The sequence below is a fragment of the Petaurus breviceps genome, unplaced genomic scaffold (genome assembly GCF_028583685.1).
Source record: "Petaurus breviceps papuanus isolate PSGF00001 unplaced genomic scaffold, PetGlider_PUasm1.0 84, whole genome shotgun sequence".
NCBI lineage: Eukaryota > Metazoa > Chordata > Mammalia > Diprotodontia > Petauridae > Petaurus > Petaurus breviceps.
This window is the reverse complement of record NW_027186645.1, coordinates 13,929,918-13,952,582: the sequence shown is the minus strand read 5'-3', so window position 1 is coordinate 13,952,582 and position 22,665 is coordinate 13,929,918. Positions and strand designations below refer to the sequence as shown.

The 22,665-nt window shown below is 37.2% G+C and overlaps 1 long non-coding RNA gene across 1 annotated transcript in view; it reads left to right on the top strand.

Annotated features, from left to right (window-relative positions):
* LOC138176209 (uncharacterized) overlaps positions 1 to 4,352 on the top strand; it is an 11,844-nt gene extending 7,492 nt beyond the window's left edge. The window contains exons 2-3 of the long non-coding RNA XR_011172189.1: positions 3,680 to 3,743; positions 4,236 to 4,352. This is a non-coding gene — a long non-coding RNA (uncharacterized lncRNA). The remainder of the gene's footprint in view (positions 1 to 3,679; positions 3,744 to 4,235) is intronic.
* Positions 4,353 to 22,665: the final 18,313 nt, after the last annotated feature.

Here is a 22,665-nt window from a genome sequence, read left to right as displayed (position 1 = left end):
GAAGGAAGGAAGGAAGGAAGGAAGGAAGGAAGGAAGGAAGGAAGGAAAGAAGGAAGAAAGGGAGGAAGGAAGGGAGGGACGGAGGGAGGGAGGGAAGGAGGGAAGGAGGGAGGGAAGGGGTGAGGAAGAGAGATAAGTAGATGGATGGAGTTTTTTTAAGTGCTTACTACCAGCCAGGCATGTGGGATAGAAATACAAACATGCAACCAGGCCTGAAGGAACTTACAATCCAATGGAAAAAGACAAAATATAAAAGGGAATTTGAAATGAAAGGATACCTGAGCTGTGGTATGAAGATAGCCAAGAAAATGTTGTGGTGGTCTGGTTCTGGGTAAAATGAGACAGAAAGCTCACCTATTTTCTCATTTTCGTCTTGTTTGAAGTTCAGAGACTTTTGGGACAAATTGCTACCCAATTATTTTTCTTTTTTATTTATTAACAGCATTTTATTTTCTCCCCCAGGTACATGTCAAGAAAATTTTTAGCATTCATTTTTACAAGATTTTGAATTTCAAATTTTTCTCCCTCCTCTCCCCTCTTCTGAAAATGGTAGGCAGCTTGATTTAGTTTATACATGTCCTCTCATGTAAAAAATATTTCCATATTAGTCACAGTTGTAAAAGAAGAAAAACTATGAGAAAGAATAAGTAAATGAAAAAGGTGTGCTTTGATCTGCATTTAGAGTCCATCAATTCTTTATTTGAACATGGATAGCATTTTCCTTCTTGAGTCCTTTGTACTTGTCTTGGATAATTGTGTTGCTGAGAACAGTTGAGCCATTCATAGTTGATCATCACACAGTGTTGCTGGTACTTTGTAAAATGTTTTCCTGGTTCTGCTCATTTCACTTTGCATCAGTTCATAAAAGTCTTTCCAGCATTTTGTGAAATTTGCTTTTTTCATCATTTCTTTTTGCACAATAGTATTCTATTACATTCACATACCACAGCTTATTAAGCCATTCCCCAATTGATTATTATTCTTTTATATTTAATGTTCTATGGGCTATTGAATAAATGAATGAAATACCTGCTTTTTGTAGTCATATAAGAATATTTGGCTGTAAGCTTAACATTTGCAGACACATATGAAAACAACCTTGATACACACCTGCAGTAGCAGATAGGATAAGCAAATGCTATCTACTGCATCATCTCTGCCTCCCCCACCCCGCCATGATTTTGTTTCTTTGGCTATGTCTCTGTATTTTGAAAGCTTATTGTTCCATATTTACTATATAACTGATATGTTAATATATGTTATAAATGTCCTTAAATTTTATGGATGAGTTGTGATTGTGGGCAACAAATTATTCTATTATAATGATCTAATTCTAATCTAGCTTTTTTGGTCAAGTTCTCAAAGATACTTTGACACCTGTATGTGTAGTATGGGGATTTATCAATTGTCAGTTCATGAAAAATGCAAGGTTTTGATGTATAATTTCAGCCACCAGATCATACTTGGCTAGGTATTTTACAAGTGCTAAATTCTTCAGGAACAGTTTCTACCACTTCCTTGCATAAATTGCATTGATCATTAAATCTGGGGTCCTTAAACATAGCCTTCCTATAACTTTTGGTGGCGATGACCTGGTCCTGATTTGCCATCCTTAACTCCTCCATTTCCAATAACAAAACAGTGAGTTAGACATTTTTAGGGCACTTCTTTGCTGAAATATTGTTGACTGAGTTGTTCATGAATAAGTTGCACATGGATATCCTTTTGATTCCACTTTTCCATGTTAGCCATTTCTCTGGCTCCATCTGGGAGAGAACAGTATGGTGAGTGAAGAAAACCATGTCATATTTAGAATCAGTTGAAAGAACTGGGTACGATTATCCAGAAGAATAAAAGACTTAAAGGAGATGTGATATTTTAAGGATGGTCACAGAGAAAAATAAAGCTTGTTTTGCTTAGTTCCAAAGGGGGAGAATTAAAAGCAAGGAATGAAAGCTACAAATAGTCTGGTTTTCATGAGAAAAAAAATTCCTTATAAATTAGAGCTTTTGAAAAATACAATAAGCTTCCTTTAGTAGTTTGTGAGTTCTCCATTGCTGGAGGCCTTCTAAGAAAGAAAAACTAAACAACTTGTTAGGGAGGAAACTAGGTAGTTCAGATGAATAGAGTACTGGAGTTAGAACCAGGAAAACCTGAACTAAAATCCTGCCTCAGACACTTACTAGCCTTGTGACTCTGGTCAAATCACTCAATTTAAATTTCTTCATTTACAAAATGAGGATTAAAATAGCACCTTCCTCACAGGGTTGTAGTAAGAAGCAAATGAAATAACATGTGAAGAGCTTGGCAATCCCTAAAGTGCTTTTTAAATGTAGGCTATTATTATTATAGGGTAAAAGGGATTTCTGTTCAGGTACAAGTAAGATTTGATGTTTGAAGTCCTTTCAAACTCTGAGATTCTATAATCCTCTTAATATTTGTTATTTCTAGAAGTTGCACAAGACTTTTTGAATCTGGAAATATGATAAAATGTCATTTTAGAGTAACTGAATTGGCTGATTTTAAAACCCTTGCCTTTTCCCTAGTTTCAAACCAGAACCATTTCATTATTAACTTAATCTTACCCTTTGGCAAAAATTATTTTATTATTGCATTAGATTTTTTTGAAAGACCAAAGTGAGGCAATAGCTCAATGGATGGAAGTTCATTTCTGCTGTGCTATGTCAGCAATTGTCCTCTCTGGAGTATATAATGAACCAAGGGTGAAATGGATTGCTCCACTCCAGTATGAGTACTTACAAAGCTGACAGTTTACATCTTACCCATATAATGACCAACCCTTGCACTTAGACTTGAACTGTAAGTTGTAACAGCTTCCCAATCAGACTGAGGATTTTTTGTAGAGGCACCATATCATTATTAGAATTATCATTATTTCTCAGAGGAAACCTTATCATTTTTACCTTGATCCAGAATAAACAGATTTCTTTTTTACTGTAAGGCCAACCTGGTGGTAGAATTAATATATGCGTAACCCCGGGTATTCAGAACCATTGTCTATAGAAATCACATGATGATGATGATGATGATGATGATGATGATGATGATGATGATGAAAAATAATGGTGGTGATGACCATGGTGAGGATAAATGACATTTATACAGTACTTAAAGGTTTGCTAAATATTTAAATATTACCTAACATTATTATTTTGTGTGTGTATATATATATATATATAATTTTACTTTATTGGTGTTTTTTTCTTTTGCTTTTTGGAGGGCAATTGGGGTTAAGTGACTTGCCCAAAGTCACATGGCTTTTAAGTGTGAGGCTGTATTTGAACTCCAGTCCTCCTGACTCCAGGGCCAGTGCTCTATTCACTGCACTATCTAGTTGCCCCTGTATAAAAAAAAAAAAATCTCTTCCTGTATACATTATTTTATTTGAACCTCATAGAAACCCTGTGAGATAAGTATTATAGACACTGTTCTGCTTGTACTGTTAGCATTAATGTAAACTAGAGTTCAAAGACATTAGGTAATTTGACAATGGTCACAGAGCTAGTGAGTATTGGAAGTAGGATTCAAAGAGTGGTCTCTCCTGACTGAGTTCAGAGCGATTTTCATTCCCCAACACAACTGCTCTCATTCTGTCCTATGTTGGGCCCCCTGCTGAAGGTTCTTATTTTGAATTCTCCTCTCTTTTCAATGGTTATAGAAGAAGGAAGACCACTAGCTGATTTGACTAAGCTCCAAGGTGTCCTGACACGTGCTTTTCCCAGGTAAATAAAGGCCATATACTAGAGATGTTTGAACATGAAAACAACTCAGCAACAAAAACTGGAGATGTTGTTAATTAAATGGGACATTGATTCTGTTTATTCTGCTATGTACCTAGGTTAATCTCATATTTAACACCCAGAAAGGAAGCCCATCTCTAAAATGTGCATAATTAGTTATACTCCCTATCTCATAGAGTTTCTGTGAAGAAAATATTTTATAAACCTTAAGGCTCTATGTTAGTGTGAGATGACAATGATAATGATGAATAGCACTTTATTTATGACTTTCTTATGCACTTGTTTCATCTTATATTACATCTGAATTAATTCACATTTATGTAACAATTATCAGAAACATATTATTTTATGAGTGGAAATGACCTTAAAGAAGAGACATCAACATTTGTTTTACTGCTGAGTCTTAAGGATATGGGACATTTTTCCATATTGTTTGCAGTTGAATCCTTTTATATGTGTTATTTCCTCCATTAGAATGTTAACTACCTTTCTTAGCATCATCTTGTCAAGTGACTTCCATTGCGCCATGAGAGCCAAGTGGAGGAAGAAGCGAATGCCTAGGCAAGAGGAGAAAGATGAGGCAGAGGTCCAAGTAACCAGACTGTTCTGACCACCGAGGCCACAGAAGAAGAGATGGAATGACCCTTGGTGACATTCTGAGAAAAGCGGAAACCTTCGGGAGACATCACCCACCATGGGAACGACTCTACCAGCTACACCATCTGACACCTCTCTGACAAGAGGCCATGCCATCATTTCACGCAGATTCCACTTACCTGACTCCTGACTTTGTGCCATGGGACTTTGTCATTCCATACTGATGTTCTCTATGGCTAAGTGTAGACACCTGTGTAATAAATCCTCTCTACTTTCTTGTTTGAAAAAAAAAATAAGAAGAATGTTAACTCTCTGAAAGCAAGGACTGACTAACTTTTCAGTTTGTATCTCCAGTGCTCAGCACAGTGCTTTTGGCATAGTAAGGGCTTAATAAATACTTTCATTCATTCATTCGTGAGCTTTGCAAAACACATTAATAATCTTTGAGTGTTACACCAATTCTTTGAGGTAGCTGTTATCCTTATTTTATAGATGGAAAAAACAAAAACTGAAAAAATCAATTAGAGTAAGTGACTTGCTAATGGTCAAACAGCTAGTAAGTATGAATAATAGGATTTGAATTCAGGTCTTTTGGATTCCAAGTCACAAATTCTAGCCTCTAACTTAGTTCCTCCTCTACTGGATGCTATACATTGTGTGGGAAGGAATCTTGTTTTATTAATTTTGTATTAATCTAAGCACCAGGCAGCATGGTGCATTGAAAAAAGCTCTAAAATTATAGTCATACAATCTTAAGTGAATCCTGGTTTTGCCTCTTATACCTCAGACAAGTCACATAACTTCTCTGGGCCTCAGTTTCCTATCCTGTGAAATGAGAGGATAGAATTGCATGACTTCTGAATCCTCTTTGAGCTCTGAATCTTTGCTTCTATTATGAAAATTGTAGGCATTTACTAAATGTTTACTGACAGTATTATTAGTTCATGAAATCCATATTTAGTTACAGAACCCAGCCCAACATTACAACTTTGTCTGAATGGTCTTATTTCTGACTAAACTGGTTGGAAGAAAGAGTTTCCAGGCAATAAGACTGTCTTTGAGGTATGGTATCCATGCATAGAATGAAGCAGGTTCAGGACCGATTGACATAATCTAGAACATCTAATTAGCAATCAATTAACAAGCATTAAACACATACATATTTAATTCATTTAGATAAATAATTTATTTTATTCAGATTCCTAAAATCAGATATTTATGGGGCAGCTAGGTGGCAAAATGAGTAAAGCACCGGCCTTGGAGTCAGGAAGACCTGAGTTCAAATCTGGCCTCAGACTCTTAACACAAAACTAGCCATGTGACCTTGGGCAAGTCACTTAACCCCAATCGCCCTACCTTCCCCCCTCCAAAAAGCAAAAAAAAAAAAAAAATCAGATATTTATTCAGATTACTTAATCTGAATATCATAAAAATTGCCCCCCAAGTCCCAACATTTCTAAGAACAAAGTAGAACAGAAGAAGATGATTATATGTGAAACATCAATTCTCTATTACATAGAAATTGCTTTTTTAAAGTATAAGATAAATTTAACATGTTGCCTTCCAAGTTGCCCTTATCTGTGATTCCTTCTGATCTGCTTTCTGTTCTTTTATGCACATTTAAAAATGTTTGTATGGCCTTCTTATTTAAAAATTATGGTTCTTGGTAACACTATTGCTACCATGTTTCCCCGAAAATAAGCCCTCCTCTTACTGTGTAAGATTCCTCTAAAATAAGCCCTCCCCTGAAAATAAGCCCTATTGAGATTGCTACTGTAGTGAAGGTGATCCCCTGCGCTACATGCTACATTACGGTACCCTCTGTATGCACCGTTCTCTCCCCCCTCGCCCCGTGAAACGCAGGCCGCACTCCGAGCTGCATCCAATCAGAGCTGCAGCAGTGAGCGCGTCATCCTGTTCTTCCCCAGTGATTTGCTTATTGAATAAAGGTACATTTTTTTGTTCACATTTACCTGTTTATTAAAATTGCTGTCAATGTTCATTAAAATAAGCCCTCCCCTGAAAATAAGCCCTCTGGTGTTTTTCTGTCCAAAAAAATTAATAAGACAGTGTCTTATTATCGAGGAAACATGATAGTTACCTTCTTCCTTCCACAAAGAAAAAGAAATGACAAAAGAAAACATCATTCTGTAACATATAAGAATAATATTCAAAGCAAATCCATACATTTGCTATGCCCCAAAATGGATGTCTTATTCTACACATCTAGTCCATCATCCCTGTTAGGAATCATTAGTCCTCTGGACTCAATGTCAAGCATTTACATGGCAAATACTATTAGATGCCACGTGCCATGATAAGTTCTGGAAACAAAGAAAAGCAAACATTCCCTATTCTCAAGGAGCTCATTGATCAGTGGGGAAATGACAACACACAGGCCACCACATACAAACAAGGCAGAGACTCGTCATTAAACATAAAAACGTTAGTTTTCAAAGTCGCTTTTCTTTAAAATGTTACTGGGTAAATTGCTTACCTCAAGTTCTCCTGAATTTCTCTGAAACTATTCCAATGAGCACTTTTAAAATGCTTCCTATGTATGCATTTTGCTACATGCTGGTAAGACAGAGACAAAAACAGAAACCATCCCTGCCCTCAAGGAGCTTTTATTCTATTAGTGGTGACGATATGTGCATATAAAATAACTATATATATATGTATATATATATATGTGAAAAATAAGTACTTTTTATAATGAGAGACTCTAGGCTTTATATATGTAGAAGGTGTCATTTGACTTGCTTTTGGAAGGTAACTGGGGATTCTGAGAGCTGGGGGAGAGTTTACAAAAAAATACAGACGTAGGTAAAAGAGTGTTGTATACGAGAAAACACTGGAAGGGCAATATAGCTGGATAAAGGAGATTGTAAAGGGCAAGAGGGAAGTTTGGAAGAGAGCAGGGTTTGGGAGTGCAAGGTAATATTTTTAGATAATATTTTTTAGCTAAGTTTAATTTTAGACATGCCGATTTTGACATGTCTCTGGGGCATCCAGTTTGAAATGTCTAATAGGCAGTTGGTGAACTGGACCTGAAGCAGATCTTGAAGGCATCTGCATAGAGATGGTAATTAAACCAATGGGATCTGATGAGGTTATCCAGAGGGAGAGATAAATAGAGAAAAGAGAAGACCTATAACAACAAAAACCTAGTATTATCTTCTCTGAAGCTTTGAATCCTCATCTCCTTCATAAGGGCAATCATCTCACAGCTCATTACTGTCTTTAGTTGATTCTTTATCCCTACAGCTTTTCAGTCATTGGCCATAGCTAAGTACTTTAGGTCATGAGTTTCTTTGGGGCTATGGAAATACTCAGAGTTGTAAGTAAAGCAGAGCAACCAGGGCCTTGCTGCCAAAGTGGGATATTTCAAGGACTACTTATATTTTACTAAAAAAAAATAAGGTGAGGTGGGGGTGGAGAGGTAGAGGCTGGTGATGGAGCATGAAACATGGCTGTAGGACAGGGCTAGATCTGCAGGGCAGATCCTTGGCAGAAAGTGGGGACAAGAGGGTGAGAGTGGAGGTTGGAGCTAGTTCCCATTGGGGGAGCAGCTCAAGTGTCTCGTGGATTTCTTGCTTCAAAGATCCAATCCCAACTGTCCTATAGGGAATGGTTACTCTCCCCCAATACCTCATTTCAGTGAGAGAAGCCAAATTCCAACAATCTGGCTGGAAGAGTCCAAGACTAGGAGCCAGGAGACCTGAGATTTATTCCCTATTTTGACAGCAACTTCTTAGTCTGTTTCCTCTTCTGTAGAGTGAAGGTGTTGTATAAAGTGGTCTCTAAGCTTTCTTCCAGCTCTAATGGTTTATGCATCTATGATATCTGGACTTTCAGATTTTGAGCAAGTCCTACCCCTTGTCAGGACCCTCAGTTTCCTTCTCTGTAAGATGGAGTTGCACTAGATGATCCTTAAAATCTCTTCCTGTTCTATCATAATTTCAAATGGTCATAGATTTTGAGCTGGAAAGGACCTTAGAGGTAGAAAATTTATAAAGCATTCATGATCCTTGCATTCCTCCCACAGAATTGAAACAGCATAATTTAACAACTAGTTAGCAAGGACAAGTCATTAAAATAGGAAATTATAGCTTATGAATATGATATCACTATTGTGCTATAAGAAAAATTGAAAACCATACCTGCAGAGAAATTTGGGGAGGTCTCTGTGGACTGATAACAGAATGCAGTGAGCAGAACCAGGAGAACAACACATATGATAACAACATTGAAAAGGAAAGCAGTCGATCAGTCATTCAACTATCATTTCTTTAAGACTTTTGCTAATTTAATTAATTTATTTGTTATTCATTAGGTGTTCCGGGCACTGTACCAAACTCTCAGGATACAAAGAAAGCCAAAAGAAAGCCACTGTTCTCAAGGCGCTCACAGTCTAATGGGAGAGACAACATGGAACCATCTGTGCGAAAACAAGATAGGTACAGAATAATCTGTAGGAGGTAATCAGCAGAGGGAAGGTACTAAAACTAAGGGAGATCGGGAAAAGATTTTTGTAGAAGGTGAGTGAGACTTTAGTTGAGACTTGAAAGAAGTCAGAGAGGCCAGGAGCCAGAGATGAGGAGAAAAAAAGAGCTCCAGGGGTAGGGACAGATAGCAAATAAAAATGTCTAGAGTCTAGAAAGATAGAATATCTGTTCAAGAAGAGTGAGGAGGCCAGTGTGACTGTATCACAGAGTCTGTGAAGGGAAAACATAAGAAGGCTGGAAAGGTAGGAAGGAGCCAGGTTATAGAGTAACAGAGAATTTTAAATTTGATCCTGGAGGTAATAGGGAGCCATCAGAGTTTATTGAACAGGAAGGAGACATGGTCAAGACTTGTATGTTAGGAAGATTGATTTGACAGCTGAGAGGAGGATGAACTGGAGTGGGGATACATGAGGTAGGGAGACCAGCTAACAGGCTTGAATTGATGTAGGCCTGTACTGTCCAGAGTGATGTCATTGTCAGAGGAGAAGAGGTGCCATATACAAGATATGTTGTGAAGGTAGAACGGGGCTTAGCAATAGATTAACTATGAGAAGTGAGAGAGAGGAGTTGAGAATGGTATGCTGGTTGTGAGCCTGAATGTCTGAGAGGCTGTATTCTCCACATTAATAGGGAAGTTAGGATCAGGGGAGGGTTTTGGAGAAAAGATAAAAAGGAAAGAAGGAAGGAAGGAAAATGAGCAGGACAACTTTGAAAGTAGTATGTTGAATTTATTATATATTTTTAAAGAAAACCAAGCTGTATATAATGGAGATCTTTTGTTTTATAGATAAACTTCTTTTTTCTATTCCACTAGGTATAGGACAATGCTTATGTTATTTGGTATTAGTTTCAGACTAAAAATAAATTCAAAAAAAATTTAAAATAATTAAAACATGAAAATATCAGACGTCAGACTAGGTCAAGCTCCTTTTGTGCCTAGTGCTGTACCTTCCCCACTCCACAAATATGTGATAATATGCTATTATTTTTTTCCTTTTATAGAGAATTTTCTTGAAATCTTTGGAGTATTAGTATTCATGGTGATGTTATTATAATAGAAGAGATTATTTGAAATCTCCCTGCTTTTCTTTGAAATTTTTTATGCTCATAAAAAAATGACTGGAATGGGTATTGATTTTTCATATTTCTATATGTGTTTAGCCTCAAAAGCCTCACTTGAAATCTGAATGTGTCTTGGTTCAGCAATAAGGAAGGCCCATGGTCAGTCTTTGTAGATTTCTTACCAATTTTAATAACAAATTTCCATTCAGTGGTCTAGTGTTCCCCTCAACTGATAGGTATGCAACTCTTCTATTCATTTTGTGGAAGAAAAATTGTGATATAAACGTTTTACTAACTCAAAGTTCCATGGTAGAATGAAGATTGGAACTCAATTTCAAACTCCAATTTCAAATTCACAGTCCACCAAGCTAGGCTGCCTCTTTTTTTGAGTCTTATTTGAAATATTCACAAAGCACCATAATGGCTTATGTCATTTCCCCAACATAAAAAAGAATTCATTATGAGTATGAGAATGAAAAACTGTTAGGTGATATTTAAGAATTGACTTGATTTTTTTTTTCAGTCACTGTGGAACTTATTCATCTGCCTTCTAATTAGTAATTTTAGTGGAGGAACTAGGCTTTCTTTTTACATTTCCAAGTAGTACTTGGATGCCAGTGGGATTTCCTACAAAGGGGTTTTTGATTCTTGCTTTTCAGCACTGACTGATCCCTTGAACAGAAGATACATATCTTCTCTCTGGGTAGAGAAGAGCTAATCTTTCTAAACCATTTTAAGTAAATTAAATTTGGGCAACTTACCCAGTAAATTTGTAGAATTAAGGATGATAAATGAAACAATCAGTACTAATTGGGCATTTGGTCAGGAATAAAATACTCTGCCATAGGTCTCAGCAGGCTAGTCATTCAGTCTGAAGTATCCCTCTCTGCTCAAACATGAATTTGGAAGTACGGGATTTGCATGTTATATTTACAACTCTTGGAAGGAAAAGAAATCGGGTGTGGCCATTGGTTTTAGGCTTTTTTCTCCCCCTCAAACTCCAGAGCCATGTAATAGGGCAATGGAAAGGAGAGAATAAAGGCAATGCAAAATAGAAAATTACATGTGTAACCAATTCCTGGTGGTTGTTAGGGGCAACTAGGAGTATGACACTCTTGTGGCATTACACACGCTTGCAATTTGGGAGGCTTTTGGAAGAATTCATTAAAATAGATGTTCCTGGAAAGCTCTTTGGAGAGAGGCCAGGAACATCATTCTCCTCTTCAAAAATTTTCATTGGTTCTTCATTGCTTACCAAATAAAATACAAATTCCTAGTCTGGCATTCAGGGTCTTCACCAGTTTGTTACCCAGCAACCTTACTCCCTTTATATCATGCTCCTCTTCCTCCAACATTACATTCAAGTCCAAATTAGATTATTTTCCATGCTTTGCCTTCCTAGAAAAGACGAATTCCTTTCACATTTCTTCCTGATAAAATATTTTCCTTTCTTCAGGTCTCAACTGAGGTTCCAATACTTCTATGAGGCCTTTGAAGAGCTTCCCAACTCTATCTCCTCATTATCAAATCATTTGTATTTTTCAATTTGGGTTTTTTTTTTTTTGCATTTATCGTAATATATTCTGCACTGCAGTTATATCTGCATTTTTTCTTGTCCTTTCCTCCCATCTTGCTTCACAAAGACAGGAAATATCTTTCTTTTTTTTTCTTACTATATCCCTAAAATTTAGCACAGTTCCTGGCATTTAGTAGTTTAATGAATATTTGCTTAATAAATATATATTAAAATAATAATAAATATTTGCTTAAGAAATATTTGTTGACTGTTGACTACTCCATCCCACTAGATTGTAAAGTCTTTAGGGTAGAGATAATTCTAATAGGTCACATTTCTGTGCTATTTTAAGATCTGCATGTGTTATCTCATTTTAACCTTTCAAAATCCAGTGAGGTTCGTAAACTATCACTAGATCACTAGAGATCACAGAGCTAGAGCTGAAAGGGTCCCCAGAGATCATCTAGTCCAACAGCACTTCATTTTATTTGTGAAGAAACTAAAGCCCATCAAAGTTAAGAGAATTGTTCAAGGTCATAGATACAGTTGGAGCCCAGGATTAGAGCTAAATGGGTCTTGGGAAGCCACCTACTTCAATGCCTCATTTTACAGCTGAGGAAACTGAGGCTGAAGAAGAAGTGTCTGGCCCATGATAACATCTTTAGCGAATTTTGGAGATAGGTTTCAAACCTAGATCTTTCTAACTCCAAGACCAACTCAATCCATTACATCATGAGAGGATTGTGTCTTGTTTGATTTTTGTGATTTCCAGTGCCTAGTATGATACTCTGAACCTAGTAAGTGCTTTTCTGATATTTGTTAAATGCAGTTGAATGCTCTATTATCTTGTCACTTGATAGATGAAGAAACTGAGACCTACAGAAGTTAAACTGAAATTCTGTTTCAAGTTAGTTGGCTTTATTGTCATTATTTTCTTGGATTGCTGGTATCTTTTTTTCTATTTTTTTTCCCCTTGGTCTCTATTATTTTCTTAATGTCCTTTAAAAATTCTTCCAAGAACTCTTTTTGTGCCTGGGACCATTTGACATTTCTGATTGAAAAACAAGTGACTTTTAAGCCCCATTATCTTTCTCTGAATATAAATCCATATCTTCTCTGTCCCCATAGTAACTGTCTATGGTTGAGTTCTTTCTCCTTTGCTTACTCATTTTTATTTATTTATTTTTTGTTTTTAGCATCTGTTAGGGTAATCAAGCTGCAGTCTCAAGGTATGGAGAATGATGCCCTAAGCCTCAGGTCCTTCTTACTGTTATTTTCTAAGGTCTCTCTCAGAGTCCTCCCCTCCTCTCCTAAACCATAGCTAGGGCCCCCAGCCACACTGTCCTGCAAATGATCTTGCTCTTTGGGGTTCCTCCTGTGGCTGCAAACTACAGCTGTCCTCTCTGCCCCAGAACTGAAACCAGGGACTCTGCTCTCCTGCAAGTGCCCACAGCTAACACAGGCCCTCCTCCTTTCAACTCCACTCAGCAGGTGTGTGTTAGCTCCTTTTTGCTGCAGTAACAACCCAGGGCACATCTCCTCAGCACAGCTGTGTTTGGCTACCCTCAGCAGTCCTTCAGTCTTCTGCTACTCAGCCATCATACTTCCACACTGTCTGGGAGATGAAAGTTTCTAAGGCTGAGGCTGCCTCTCAACCCAGCTGCCCCCAGGGTTTGCTGTTTATTAATTCTGCAGAGTAGTCCTGTAGGTGTTTGCGCTTCACTCAGGCCAAACCTCTGCCCCTGAGATCAGGTTTTTCCTGGGACCTTCTCAGATTGTTTTAGGAGGACAAGGGCTTCACCCCATGTTTATTTCTGCTGCCCTGAGGTGATGTTCTTTCTTTTCTGTGGAGGAAATTTGGAGAGCTGAAATTTTCTGACATACTTCTGCCATCTTCCCAGAATCCTCTCCAGTGTATTGTTTTATCATACAACTTGTGTACCTTTAGACCACTGGGTAGTGGGAAAGAACAAAAGACTTTGCAGGAGCCTTAAATATGGCTTTTTGTATTAAGGCAGAATGTACATAATTTAGGGCAATGTTTTTCTACTTTTGATTTGGCTTAAAAATTTAATAATGAAGAATGTGTCCAGTTTTCATTTTACTGTAGAAAGAAAGGTATAAAGTGTTTGTTGAGTTTTTTGTTGTTGTTATTTAGCTTTTACCAGGAAAAGTTTCTTTGTCAAGTAACTCCTTCCTTGTTCTTAAAAACAAATGACATAGGGGAGGCCAGGTGGCTCAGCAAGTAAGAGCACTGGCCCCAGAGTCAGGATGACCTGGGATAGAATGCGGGCTCAGATACTCAGCACCACACCCAGAAATAACTGGCCGTGTAACCCTGAGCAAGTTACTTAACCCCAATTGCTTTAAAAAAAAAAAAAGACGTGGCATCTTAAAGATCAACATTCACTGAGTTTATAACAATGAAATGCATGTAGTTCTTAGAGTTTCATATGATCATTTTGGTCTACTATTTCTTTTTGACTATGGCCTGAATAGGTCCTGAAGGAAGAGTTGATGCCCTCTAGAAAGGGAAGAATTTTTGTGACAGTCAGTCAGTTCAGGTATGAACCTGTCTTGTGATGTGGATTAGATAAAGCCTGCCCAATAGTTAATGTTTTGTTAGTCTGATTGCTCACAGGACAGCCCCTTTCAGGAGAGAAAAGTGAACCAGATACTGATGTTTCCTGTATTTCTGTGGATAGGGACATGAACCAGAGAGTCATTGTGAACTCTGCTCCTCTTTCCTCCCACCCTCTCATCCCAAGAAAAAAATTGTGTATAGGTCTGTTGCTCCTGGAGACCTCGAGGCTGGTTAATACATGGATTACATGAATTAAAAACTGGTTGAAAGCAAGTATTGTGTCCTATGATTCTTTGTAATCTTCCTAATACCTGGCACAGTACTGTGTGCATATTAGATAACTGATAAGTATTTGTTGTTTGCTTTTGTGATTTATTGCCCAGATCCCTCTCCACCTCAAAATGAGTCACTAAGAGGAATCTTCAGATAAGCAATTAGAAGAATTTACTTTTCAAGGAAAAAAAAGTACTTAAAGAATAATTCCTATATATTAAAAAAGAGACAAGACTTCATTCTGTGGTGCAAATTAGGGAAATTTATTTACTCACTTGGTGAAAACATGATTATTTTTAGACTGAGGCTCGCTCTCTTATGTGGACTGCTTAATTTTGCCCTCTTTCATAGACAGAGACTTGATCACTAGCCCTGGCCAACTGTCTGGCAAATATATGATAATGAGTCACCGGAGAATGAGGTGGGTGGGAAAGGTTAGCCCAAACTTGAAAAAAAAATCCCAAAGTACATCATCCTCATAGACAAAAAACATTATTATTACTTAAACACTTTAAAGTCCCATCTTTAAAATGCTTATAAAAACAGTGATCATTTGAAAATGATTCTGAGTTAGCACTCTCCACAATTGGTTGTATAATGAATGAAAAGAATAAAGGTAATAATTCAAGTAACGTTTATTAAACATTTACTATGTATAAAAAACTGATGGTATAAAGACAAAAATTAAACTGCCTAACCTCACGGATGCTGCATGCCAATGGAGTGATACATGTTCAGAGATGATGAGGTAAAACTCATAAGCAAAATAATGCTAAGTAATTTCCAGAGGGAGGGAATACTAGCCTCATAGGACTGATATGAAAAGGCCTAATGTAGGAAGTGGTACCTAAAATGTGCCTCAGGGAAAGCTAGGAATTCTGTGAGGTCTAGAGGTGAGGAAGAGGCCCATTCGACATATTCAAGGGGACTGAGGCAGAAAGGCACAGGATATTATGGGAACACATAGCAGGCCAGTATAAGAGGAATATAGAAAATAAAATAATCGGTCAGGAAGCATTTGTTAAGTGTTTGCTATGTGCGGGAAAGAGCCCTGGACCCGGAGTCAGGAAGACTCCTTTTCCTGAGTTCAAATCTGGCCTCAGACACTTATTAGCTGTGTGACTCTGGGAAAGTCCCTTAACCCTGTTTGCCTCAGTTTTCTCATCTATAAAATGAGCTGGAGAAGGAAATGACAAACCATTCCAATTGCCAAGAAAACTCTTCATGAAGAGTTGGAAATGATTGAAAAATGACTGAACAACAACAAGTGTTCCAGGAATAAGGGTTACAAAGAGACAAAACAGTCTCTGACCTTAAGCCTTAAGGAGCTTACTTTATATTGGGAGAGACTAAATACACACATGTATATATATATATGTGTGTATGTGTGTATGTCTATACATAAATGTATATATGTGAAAATGTTTCATATGTGTGGAAATGTATGCATATACATACATACATTGCAAAAATATATTTTAAAAATACAAGGTAACTTGGTGGTAAGAAGAAATTACTGGAAAAGTAGAAGTGATCCATATTGCACAGGACTTTCAATGTCCAGCTAAGTAATTTGAATTTCATACTAGAGGCAATAGGAACCCACTGGGGATTCCAGTAGTAAAATGAAAAAAAAAAAAACCTGTGTTTTAAATACATCAGTTTTGCCTGGTGTGGGGGACAGATTAGAAAGGGGAGAGAGTAAAGCCAAAGAAAATTTCAGGACAATCTATATTTTGTAGGGTAAGACTATCAATAATATATTCAGAGCTAAAAGAACTCAGCTTTCAAGAATTTAATAATTGTGTTGCCTTGAATACAGTTTTTCCTAATAAATTAAGAAAAATTGAAAAAAAAAACGAGGACTTCTTTTGTTGTTGCTTTTCATTGTTTAACTGAACATGCAAAAAGTATTTTATTTTGTAGGAAAAATATGGGTAAGGGGAGCTTGACTAGGAGTAAAAAAAAAAAACCCCAACACCATGGAAATACAGAGAATTTGGTCATGAGACTCTAACTCTGAGTTATTAACTTTTTTTTTCTTGGTCCTTACATTTCTCTTTCTTCATCTTAATTTAAAAAAAATATCTGGAAAGACAGATTTGACATTTTCCCCAAAGGCCAGTAGTTGTTTCTCCAAAATCCTTGAAATATTTCTGTTGGTCCCAGAGGTATCCTCAGAGTGATTATCCTGAAACAGTAGGGAACTTAGCTTACAGGAGAAGGCCTTTGCTTAGCAAAGACCCTGGCCCTTTCTCTTTGTTTAGAATAATAATATTGCTCTAGTATAAAATCAGAATAAATAAACATCCAGGAAAAAAAAAAAACTAAACTCCAATATCAACACTGCTGAAATACAACTCTTTGCTGAAGAGGGGTGGGGAAAAGGGGCAAGAGTGTACTTTGCCAAATTTGTCTCTTATTTGCATCATAGCCCCCAAATCATAAAATTACTGGCTGTAGGCTAAAGTGAAAGGCATATATTCAGTGGTTCAGATAAGCTTTCACAGTTAAAAAAAAAATCCAGCAGTTTGTATCAAGCACCTACATTCCATCTCTTTTGGTATAATATCGAGCCCCTCCCTGCACCCAGCCTCATCCAGCTACTCCACCTATTCCTGAAACTGAGATAACCCTGACTCCTGCCTGTGGTAACATAGTCAGAATTTTCCTCATGTTTAAATTTCTCATCACGACCTTGTATCTCAGCAGGCTTTGTGCAGGACCTGAACATTTTCTTACCTCATGGATAAATTTTCCTAGCTCTCTAGGTCCAGCTTGGCTCCCTAACTCTCTGTGCTCTCTTTCTTCTACCAGCATTTATTTCCCTCTCTCCCTATCCCAGACAGTAAGCAAAGCTGGTGAAAGATGTTGTCCTCACTGGGTCTTGGTTCATGTAACCTGCTCTAGACAATGTATTAACCTCACACCCCCTTGGGATTCTGTCAGCTACATATCACTTATTTGTTCTTTTTAAATGAAAGTGAACTGAAGTAATTTTGGCTTGAAATTTCCTTTTGTTATTGAAAATTCCAGGACACCATTCAAGAGAACTGGAGATTGTTGATGCTGGGAAACATCAAGATGGGGAATTGAATTAAAGAGAAACCTTTTGCCCTGATTATAGGTTAGAGGTAGCCAAGTTTTTTGTTTTTGTTTTTCAGTAGTGGACAACATGAACAGAAATCCATATGGGTACAGCCACATGAATTCAATTCTATTACTTAGGCAGTGTATCCTAGAGCATAGAATGCTGACTTTGGAGTTGAGAACCTGGGTTCAAGTTACATTTCAGACTTTGCTATTTAATCTCTATGTGCCTTTGATTCCTCAAATGTCCAATGAGGGAGCTTAACTACTTAGTGGTTTCTGATGTTCTAGTTTTTTGATCAACTCTAAATTTTTGATCCTCTGCCTTAGGTTTGAACTTTGCCTCTGCCACATTGGAATTATGTTACCTAAACAAGTTCTTTGGTGGGTTTCTGAGAGGTGATGGCTAGCAAGGCAATGTGATAAAGTGTCTCTGTTCTGTCTCCATTGTTGCTTTCAGTTTTCTTTGACTCTTTGCGAAGATACTGGAGTGGTTTACCATTTCCTTCTCCAGCTTGTTGTACAGATGAGGAAACTGTGGCAAACATGGTTAAGTGACTTGCTGAGGGCCACACAGCTAGTAAGTGTCTGGAGTCATATTTGAGCTCAGGAAGATGAGTCTTCTTAATTCCAGGCCTGGCACTCTCTCAACTATGCCACCTACCTGCTTCAGTTACAATTACTAATTGAATCAAGCCTATTATAATCACACCTGGCAGCAGTCACTTATTTATTTTCTTAAATAGTATTTTTTTTTCCGATTACATGTAAAGACAATTTTTAACATTCATTTTTTAAATAAAATTTTGACTTCCAAATTTTTTTTCCTTTCTCCCTTCCCTCCCCCTAAAGAAGGTGTAAAGCCAAGAATCAGCAGCTTTCCAGAGGATTGCTGCTGTGAACAGCTTTCAAGATTCTGATTACACAGTATAGTGAGCTCTCTTTTTATCCAGTAATAACCTAAGACAAAACATTCACAGAAATTGAAGTACAGCATTCACAGTGTTATAACTTAATAACTTATCACTAAAGTGGCCACATAGTTTTCACCAAAGTGGTCACATAGTTTTAAGCAAAAGATAACATTCATTTAATAACACAATCATTTAGTAAATCCTTAATTTAATCATCCTTAAGGAGGCAAGGCTCCTTAATTGACACAAGGTACAAAGGTCAGAGTTCTCCACCCCTAGCCCACAGTAAGTCATGATTTTCTCAGTTTGCATTAAATACCCAAGGAAAGGTCTTTTCATCTAAACTCAAGGCAGGCTCTCAGCTTTCATGGTTCCTCTTCCATGGTCCCAGCTCCTGCCCAAATCTATCCAACTGCCACCTGGGTTCTAAGGTAGACAGCTCTCAGTTCTTTGTCCAGCCTCTGGTGCAGTTCCTGTTCCAAATTGCAGCTCACAGTGTCTGGTCCACCTCAAGTCCTTCATAGTTTCTGTTCCTGGGAAGACAAAGCTTAACAAAGCCAAAATAACATCCTCCTCAATTCACTTTCTGCCTGTGAAATCAACATAAACCCAACAACAAGGTCTGAGGAATCAACACAAATCCTCTGTATAGTCCCTGTACCTCTGAAATCATCAGCAAGACCCTCCTCCAGGATTTCTGTAAACATACAGCAAGAAAATCCTCTTTCAAGGCTTCTAAATCAGCAACAGGGTCCCAGGGCTTCTGTAACAACAGCACCATCCTCTACTAGCAGAGGAATTTGACAAAGTACCATCAAAACAGACAAAGTACTGACACCATACCTCCTCCCAGTTCTCCTCTCTTCTCATTTCTCAATTCTTCTCAATTCTTAGTTCAGTCCTCAGTTCTCATTTCTCTTCTCAGTTTTTCTTAGTTCTCAGTTCAGTTTTCAGTTCTCTTTTCTCTCTCCAGCAGTAGTAGCCCAGACTCCAGATGCTCGCTCCTAGAAGTTCTGGCCTCTCTCAGCTTGGGCTTTTCCTTATATATGGTATTAGCTCCTCCCTGTGCTGCCCCTTCCTGTTACATCAACAAGTCCATCGCACTGTGGGATTCACAAGTTCTGGGTCTTAATACTTGACACAATCATGAACTTGGAACAAGGTGCTACATGTCTGTTTGATTGCAAATACAAGGGCTAGGGAAGATCTTCAAATTACCATTACAGAGGGTAAGAAATTTGATATAGGTTATACATGTAAAACATATTTCCATATTAGTCATGTTATAAAAGAAGAAACAAACCAGAAGGAAAAAACCATAATAAAACAAAGTGAAAATGGTATGCTTTGATCTACATTCAGATTCCATCACTTCTTTTTCTGGATGTGGATAGTATTTTTCATCATGAGTCTTGGGGATTGTCTTGGGTCATCGTATTGCTGAGAATAGTGAAGTCATTCACAGTTGTTCATTGTACAATATTGCTGTTACTGCATACAGTATTCTACTTGTTCTGCTCACTTCACTTTGCATCAGCTCATGTAAGTCTTTCCAGGTTTTTCTGAAATCCATCTGCTCATCATTTCTTATAGCACAATAGTTTTCCATTACATTCTTATACCACAACTTGTTTAGTCATTCCCCAACTGATGGCCATTGCCTTAATTTCCAGTTCTTTTCCACTACAAAAGTGTTGTTATAAATATTTTTGCACATGTGGTCTTTGCCCCCCCCCTTTTTTATCATTTCTTTGGAATTCAGACCTAGTAGTGATATTGCTGGATCAAAGGGTATGTATGCCTAGCTTGATTGCCCTTTGGGCATAGTTCCAAATTATTCTCCAGAATTGTTGAATCACTTCATAACTCCATCAATAATGCATTAGTGTCCTAATTTTTCCATATCCTCTTCAATGTTTATCATTTTTTTCTGTCATATTAGCCAATTTGATAGGTGTGAAGTAGTACTCTAGAGTTGTTTTAAAGTTGCATTTCTCTAATCAATAGTTATTCAGAGGATTTTTCTCATATGGTTATATGACTTATGATTTCTTCCTCTGAAAACTGGCAGTTGTCATTTAAACGATGCAGCATCAAATGAGTTATTAGGCCTTACTCCCCTACTCTTTCTAACTAATTAGGTAAAATGTTTATTCTTGGCTGCATTTTAAGGTCATATGAGCTACATGTGATCTTCACACTACATGTTAGCTGCTTTAATTGTATGCAATACTTATATCTTCGAGGATATACTATAAGGATCTGTGATTTTGTAGGTGTAGATATTTCCTTTGCCTATGCAGATTGCAACCCCTCTACAACTTGGTAAGTAGATTTCACGAGTTTTTATGGCCAAAATATTCATCAACTGCTCTGGTAGTCAGTCATATTAGACAATACTGAGTAGTATTTTATTAATATTAACTATTTAATTATTTATTAAAGCCTTTATTATTAAAGTCTTTCCAACTTCCCAGAGCTTATAAACATCTAGCAAAGCCTTAGAGTACTCAAGGCCATCTCCATAATCACCAGCAGGATTTCAATGAAGGAATTATGTGTGATAGTAAATTAAAATATGTTTGCATTTCAGAGATGGGAATTCAACCCCTCTCACCTCTCCAGACTTTTAACTGATTCCAGTAGATAGAGAAGAATGGATATAGTCAGAGTGACAAGCCCTTACTGTATACCCAGAAGAACAGTGCAAAAGGTAAATAGTAAATACAAGTATACACACAGTGTCTGAGGGGCGATGGTGACAGATAACTATCAGAAATGAAAACAAAAAGTCATGAAAGTCAAGGAAATAAACAGATCCAGGAACTGGGCAAACTAGTATACAGAGTAAAGACTGCCAATCTGCAATTTGTTTTGCTCATTAGCCATAGCCTGATCTTTTAAGAGAAAAGAGAAGCTGGCCTTCTTCCTTGTGTTGTGTTTCAAGGTAGAAAGAAACAAGGCTCAGTAAACATTCTTATTTACTGAGGGAAATTATCAAGGCCCAGGCTTTTAAAAAGCAAGCAATCCTTTTTGGAAAGAAAAATATAAACTTGAGCACAATTTGTGAATTTGAAAAGTCTTTTTTCCTCATTTTCCCTGTCATTTAAGGTATCATTTGGAATAATAAATAGACTTTCCTGGGTTATGAAGTAAAAGAAATAAAAATTAATAAATATCACAATTTTGGACTGAAAATTCACCTGAACTTTGTAGTTGTTTTTTACTGAATATTTATGAAAGCCAGATTATTGACTTTTAAAGTCATGATGTTTTTTGTTTTGCAATTCAATAAGATGAGATGAATTGCTTTCCGGATATGACATCAGAACAGGGAATTCTTTGTTCCTAGCAGAAACTTCAAAAAGATTTTTTTCCAAGTTGATAATAGGTACATTTGTAAGCCCTGGGGAAAAGGTCACATTTTTATAACCCTTCCTCATATCAAATGAAGCGAATGTTTTATTGTAAATATTGAAATTAACTTGTTGCATAGAAAATAAGGGGTCGAATGACAGAGTAAACAGAACATGTCATCTCATCAGGCATGAACTTGCCTACAATGAAAAGGCTTCTGAATAGTGACATAAGTATATCAATGATATTTTTTTTAATTCTAGATTGTTTCTAAAACAATACTATCATTTCACTCCCCAATTCTATGAAATACTCTTGCCATATATCATCGATAAACATGTGGCATTGGATAGTTCCAGCCTTCTGAATTCAGACTTCTTATTTCTTACCTAATAAGCAAGCAAGCAATAAGCATTTATTAATTACCTACTGCATGCCAGACTCTGTGCTAGGTACTAGAGATATACAGACAAGAAGTGAGACAGTTGCTGTCCTCAATGAGTTCACGTTCTATTGGGGGAGATTTTATATATGTATATGTTATAACATATCCTGTCATATCATGTCACATTATATTTCATTATTTCCCTTTAAAAATGAAGGACAAACAACACACTCAGGATAAATAGGAAATAATTAACAGAGAAAAGACACTGGAATTGAGAGGAATTGAGGAAAATAAAAGGTGGAATTTTAGTTAAGACTTGAAACCAGGGATATCAGTGTTCCTAGTGGAGGAGGGAGAGAATTCCTGACATGAGGAACGTTCAGGGAGAATTCCCAGAGCTGAGGTGAGGTATCATGTTTGTGGAAGAGCCAAGAGGCCAGTATCACTGGATCAAAGAGTATATTTCCAGGAGTGAGGTGTAAGAAGACTAGATTGGGAAGAGGGGGCTAGGCTATAAAAGACTTTGAATTCAAACAACATTTTGTGTTTATTCCTGGAGAACAGAGAACCACTGGAGTTAATTGAGTAGGAAGGTAACAGGATTGAACCTATGCT